The sequence below is a fragment of the Colobus angolensis genome, unplaced genomic scaffold (genome assembly GCF_000951035.1).
Source record: "Colobus angolensis palliatus isolate OR3802 unplaced genomic scaffold, Cang.pa_1.0 Scaffold57, whole genome shotgun sequence".
NCBI lineage: Eukaryota > Metazoa > Chordata > Mammalia > Primates > Cercopithecidae > Colobus > Colobus angolensis.
In genome coordinates, this window is record NW_012119265.1 from 12,148,147 (window position 1) to 12,153,194 (window position 5,048).

The window sequence follows — 5,048 nt, forward strand, 5'->3', positions numbered from 1 at the left end:
GGAAAAATAATTTTTTTTAAAAAAAATAATCTCCCTCTGTTGCCCAGGTTGGAGTGCAGTGGCACGATCTCGGCTCACTGCAACCTCCACCTCCCTGGTTCAAGTGATCCTCCTGCTTCAGCCCCCCTAGTAGCTAGGACTACAGGCACACACCATCATCCCCGGCTAACTTTTGTATTTTAAGTAGAGACAGGGTTTCGCCATGTTAGCCAGGCTGGTCTCAAACTCCTGACCTCAGGTGATCCACCTGCCTCGGCCTCCCGAAGTGCTGAGATTACAGGAGTGAGCCATGGTGCTTGGCCAAAAAATATTTTTTTTAAAAAAGTCACTGCCCCCTCCAAAGAGGAAAATTACAAGAAGCTACATTAGCTGAGCACTGTGTTGCATGCCCATAGTCCCAATTACTCAGGGGGCTTAGGTGGGAACATCACGGGAGTCCAGGACTTTGAGTCCAGTGTAGGTAACATAGTGAGACCCTCAACTCTAAAAATAAATTTAAAAGTAAAATAGTAATGAAACTACAGAATAAATAGTCTCTTCTCTAGAACAGCAATGCTTTGATATAATTCAAAACGCATCAACTATGAACATATAAAACTGAATGCAGAAGTCACAAAAATTTTAAATTATAAGATTAGAATTCAAAGAAATTTTACTCTTCTAAAGCATTAATTTAGGCTTTGTTTCCAAATATCACAGGAATATTCATTTACCTTTGTTATTAAAGATATTCCAGTGGAAAAGTTTGAGAAGCTCCAACCTATCGTCACGATAGGTTATTTTCACAGTAATAAAAATGTCTAACTCAGCAACCATTTACTGTGAATTTCTTTTTCTCTTATAATCCCTATGAAACTTTATGGCATAGGATGTTTTACTCTTCCTTATACCTTCCTGTGGTAGGTTGAACATTGGCCCTCAAAGATACATAGGTCTTAATTCCTGGAACCTATGACTGTTTCATGATATGAAAAAAGGGGCTTTACGAAAGTATCTTGAGATGGAGAGAGTATCCTTAATTATCTGGGGGGTTCTTAATATAATCATAAGTGTCCTCATAAGAGAAGCAGAGGAAGATGTGACTACAGATGAGAAAGTGATATGATGACAGAGTGATGTGCTGTGCGGAAAAGAGCCACAAGCCAGGGAAGACAGGCAGCCACTACAAGCTGAAAAAGGTAAGGAAATGGATCTTCCTCTCAGAGCCTCCAGGAAGAACTGGGCCTGCAACACTTTGACTTTTGCCCAGTGAAAATGATTTCATACTTCTGACCTCCAGAACTAAAAGAGAATAAATGACGCTGGGCAGGTGGCTCATGCCAGTAATGCCAGAACTTTGGGAGGCCAAGGTGGCAGGACTGCTTGAGCCCAGGAGTTTGAGACCAGCCTGAGCAGCATAGTGAGACAAGGAAGAGGTGACTCTCTTGAGTACATCTGCACTCCCCTTTCTTGTGTACTTTTCACCAAAGGGGGAAAAAAAAGAAACAAAGGCAGAAAGAATAAATGTGTGTCATTCGAAGTCACTAAATTTGTTGTAATTTGTGACAGTAGCTATATGAACTAAATACAGCCTTCTGACAGTTTAGCGATAATCTGTACATAATCTGCCCTAAAATACTGAACAGAATTAACATAAAGGCCATTCCAGTTCAGATTTATCAAAATTCTCCTGTATTTTCTACCAAGTAAATGAAAAGATCTTAAATACACAGAAATCACTGAAAATGTAGTTCTTTAAAGCACATAGGGAAAAAGCAAAAAAGCAGTAGTATCTTCAGTCGTATCTGCAGTTCATAGTGTCAGTTGCAGAAATAGTAGTCATGACTTCAGTACAAAAACGCAACTCAAAAACTTCATGGGTTTGGCACAGTGGCTCGTGTGTAATCCCTGCCACTTGGGAGGCTGAGGCAGCAGGATCACTTGAGCCCAGAAGCTCGAGGCTGCAGTGAGCTAAGACTGCGCCACCGCACTCCCGTCTGGAAAAACACCCTGCATGGATCATAATACAAAGTGAGAGAAAAGAACCCACAAAGTACTTACATGGGCTTGATTTTACTTTTGCTTTACAATAGCTACAGCAATCTAAGGTAAGAATACAAACCAGATACGTAACATAGCTGCACTCACAGGGAATACTTTCCTGAATACTGAGCAAAAAAGATAAGCGGTCCATAAACGTTTCTCACTTAAACCGTACTTGACTGCAAGTTACTACTGTTTTACTCGGCCATAGCTTTTAGTGACTTTTTAAACAATTTCAAAAAGTAAAGTTACTGTTTTACTCGGCCAGGCGTTTACTGACTTTTTAAATAATTTCAAATTAGTAAAGAAAACGGCCAGGCACGGTGGCTCACGCCTATAAGCCCAGCACTTTGGGGGACAAATGCGGGTGAATCTCCTGAGGTTAGGAGTTCGAGACAGGCCCGACCAGTATGGAGAAACCCCGTCTCTACAAAAATTAGCCGGGCGTGGTGCCTGGCGCCTATAAACCCGCTACTCGGGATGCTGAGGCTGGAGAATCGCTTTAACCCGGGAGGCGGAGGTTGCAGTGAGCCGAGATAGCCTCACTGCACTCCCGCCTGCACGACAGAGCGAAACTCCATCACAAAAAAAAAAAAAGAAAGAAAAGAAAGAAAGAAAAACAGGAGTAACATTTTACAAGTTATGCCATCTTTTAATTTTACATCCATGGAAGCTGAAGGCTGCAATTTGGCAGAGACAAGCTAAAGAAAACACAAGAATGAGTAACGTCTAACACTGCTTCTTCCCGTGAAAATAACACTCACAGTACCACCTCTTTAGATAGCAATGTGCTTTAAACGATATAATAAACCAGTTGCTGGTATCCTACCAAATCCCATACTACGGGACGTCTCTTCCCAAGAGAAAATCTGCTTTCTGGCCTACGAAAGGATTACACTAAACTCAGAAGGTGGTGGAGAGAGTATCAGCAGAGAGTGAAGAGCAGGAGGAAACAGGTCTTTCCCTGAAAATGAACAAGGGCGTTTGGCTTTTACTGAAAAATGCCCCAGAGGAAGCGCTGGGAACGGCAACGGCAACAGGAGCCTCACCCGAAGAAGATGCTTTGGCCAGGGCCAGCACAGGCTTGACCTGGTGACTCCCACTGCGGAGCGAGACCTCCAACACGTGCACGCTCCGACCAGACCTCCCACGTCCCTCCTAGCTCCCGCGATAGATATCCAGCGACTTTAGCTTTCTAGACTCAACCACGGCGTCGCCGCTCGTCGAGAGGGCTGCCCATCCCGGGGACCCTGCCCAGCCTGGCCCAGCAAAATATACCTCAGTAGCCAGCCCTCAAACTGTACGGGAGAAAACGCAGGCTGCGCGGCGGCTTAGAGCGGTCAACTGGAACCCCGCCTCGACCTCTCTGATTGGGTAATGCACACAAGAAAATCAAGAGGATTGGTCGGCTTCAGAGAGGCGGGCCGTAACGCGACGCGAAAGAAGTGAGGCCTAGAGGCCCGGGGAATTCTTGCTAGCTTCCGATTGGATGAGAGCAGAACAGCTGCCCCTTCGTAGACCCAGCGTACGTACAACTCTCACACCATCACGCCATACGCCTCGTTAGCGGAAGTGTAATGGCCCCATTGGTGGGATGCGTGACCAATAAAGGGCAAGAATAAGGCTGTTTCCTCCTTTCTCCTGGTTGACTACATTCATCCGCTGGTACTGATGTACGTGAGTTTTAGCATTTAGACGTTCGAGTTCCACCGAGCCAGAGTTGGGTAGAGAGTTATTAAGGTCACTAGGAGACTAATGCGGGGAGAAATAATTTAGTAGTTAGACTCAGGCCCTGAAACTGCCACTCGTGTTCAGAAAGTCTGCGTAATACTTTAGTGTTCGCACGCGAAGAAACCAGCCCTTCAGGCCGGGCTGAATGTGGTTTAGGAATTCTCTGGCTCTCATTGGGTGAAAAAGCTATCAGTTTGAAGGTAGTTCCGCCTCGACTCTAGGGAACTCTGGGATTTGTAGTCCGGAACTTTCGCGTACTGTCGCTTTAAATGTGGTTGTTACTAGAGTTCTTCCATGTTGTTAATAATTGACATTTATTGTGGTTTTGATGTGTTCCGTTGGACTTTTTATCCTTTGGTTTATCAGCAGCATTAAAGACAACATTTAAGAAATGTGTAAACACTGCATGTATGTTCGTAAACAATAAATGTTAGTGTTTCCAACAATTTACTGCTGTGCCTGGCTCTATGCTGTATGTTCCGATTACTGTACTAAGTAGATACTAAAATTATTTATTTCTAAAACTTTTGCTGTTACAACAGAACAGTCAGATTTTCATATTAGTGTCCATTTACGATTATTTGAACCCTTACATTTAGCGATTATGTGTACTGCGATGGCATGGGTAGCAGCTGCTTACATGAGTCAGGTGTTGATATGACATGAAGCAGAACTGGCTGCTGTCTTCACAGGAAAATAGGGCTATGCTTAAAATGTCAAGCAAGACCACCATCAGGAGGAATACACATTGTGTATTATTAAAGACTGTATTATAATGTCTATTTTCAGCCTTTATTAAAACAGTTTAGGACAGGCTTTTCCTGACTCTATAGAATCCTGAACTCTTCTGTGAGCTAATTTAGCAGTATTTCATGTTTGTGTCTAGCAAAAGTAAAACCATTAATAAATACCAAAAACTTCCTGAGTAGACTGTTCGCTTTCGAAAAATTTTAGTATTTTTTTCCTACTTTGCATATAATACAAACTTACAGTAGAGACGGGGTTTCACCGTGTTAGCCAGGATAGTCTCGAGCTCCTGAGCTTGTGATTCACCTGCCTTGGTCCCCCAAAGTGTTGGGATTACAGGCGTGAGCCACCGCGCCCGGCCGTATTTTTTGTGTAGACAGAGATTTCCTATGTTGCCCAGGCTGGTCTCGAACTCCTGAGTTCAAACGAGGCTCCTGCCTCGGCTTCCCAAAGTGCTGGGATTACAAGCTCATGCTCCTTTTTATTCCCAATAAATGAAGAGCAAAATTGGGTGTAAATCATCGATATATTTAATATACATATTAAAT

General features: G+C 43.5%; 1 protein-coding gene across 3 annotated transcripts in view; it reads right to left on the bottom strand.

Annotated features, from left to right (window-relative positions):
- The window catches only part of WDR89 (WD repeat domain 89), a 64,461-nt gene extending 60,729 nt beyond the window's left edge, over positions 1-3,732 (bottom strand). The window contains exons 1-2 of one of the 3 annotated variants that reach the window (XM_011961965.1): positions 3,301-3,355; positions 2,795-2,903 (exon numbers count right to left, since the gene is read on the bottom strand). The gene's annotated coding sequence lies outside the window, so the exon portion shown is untranslated. Of the gene's footprint in view, positions 1-2,794 lie in introns of all 3 variants that reach the window. The other 2 variants (XM_011961964.1, XM_011961966.1) reach the window with 2 other exon arrangements.
- Positions 3,733-5,048: the final 1,316 nt, after the last annotated feature.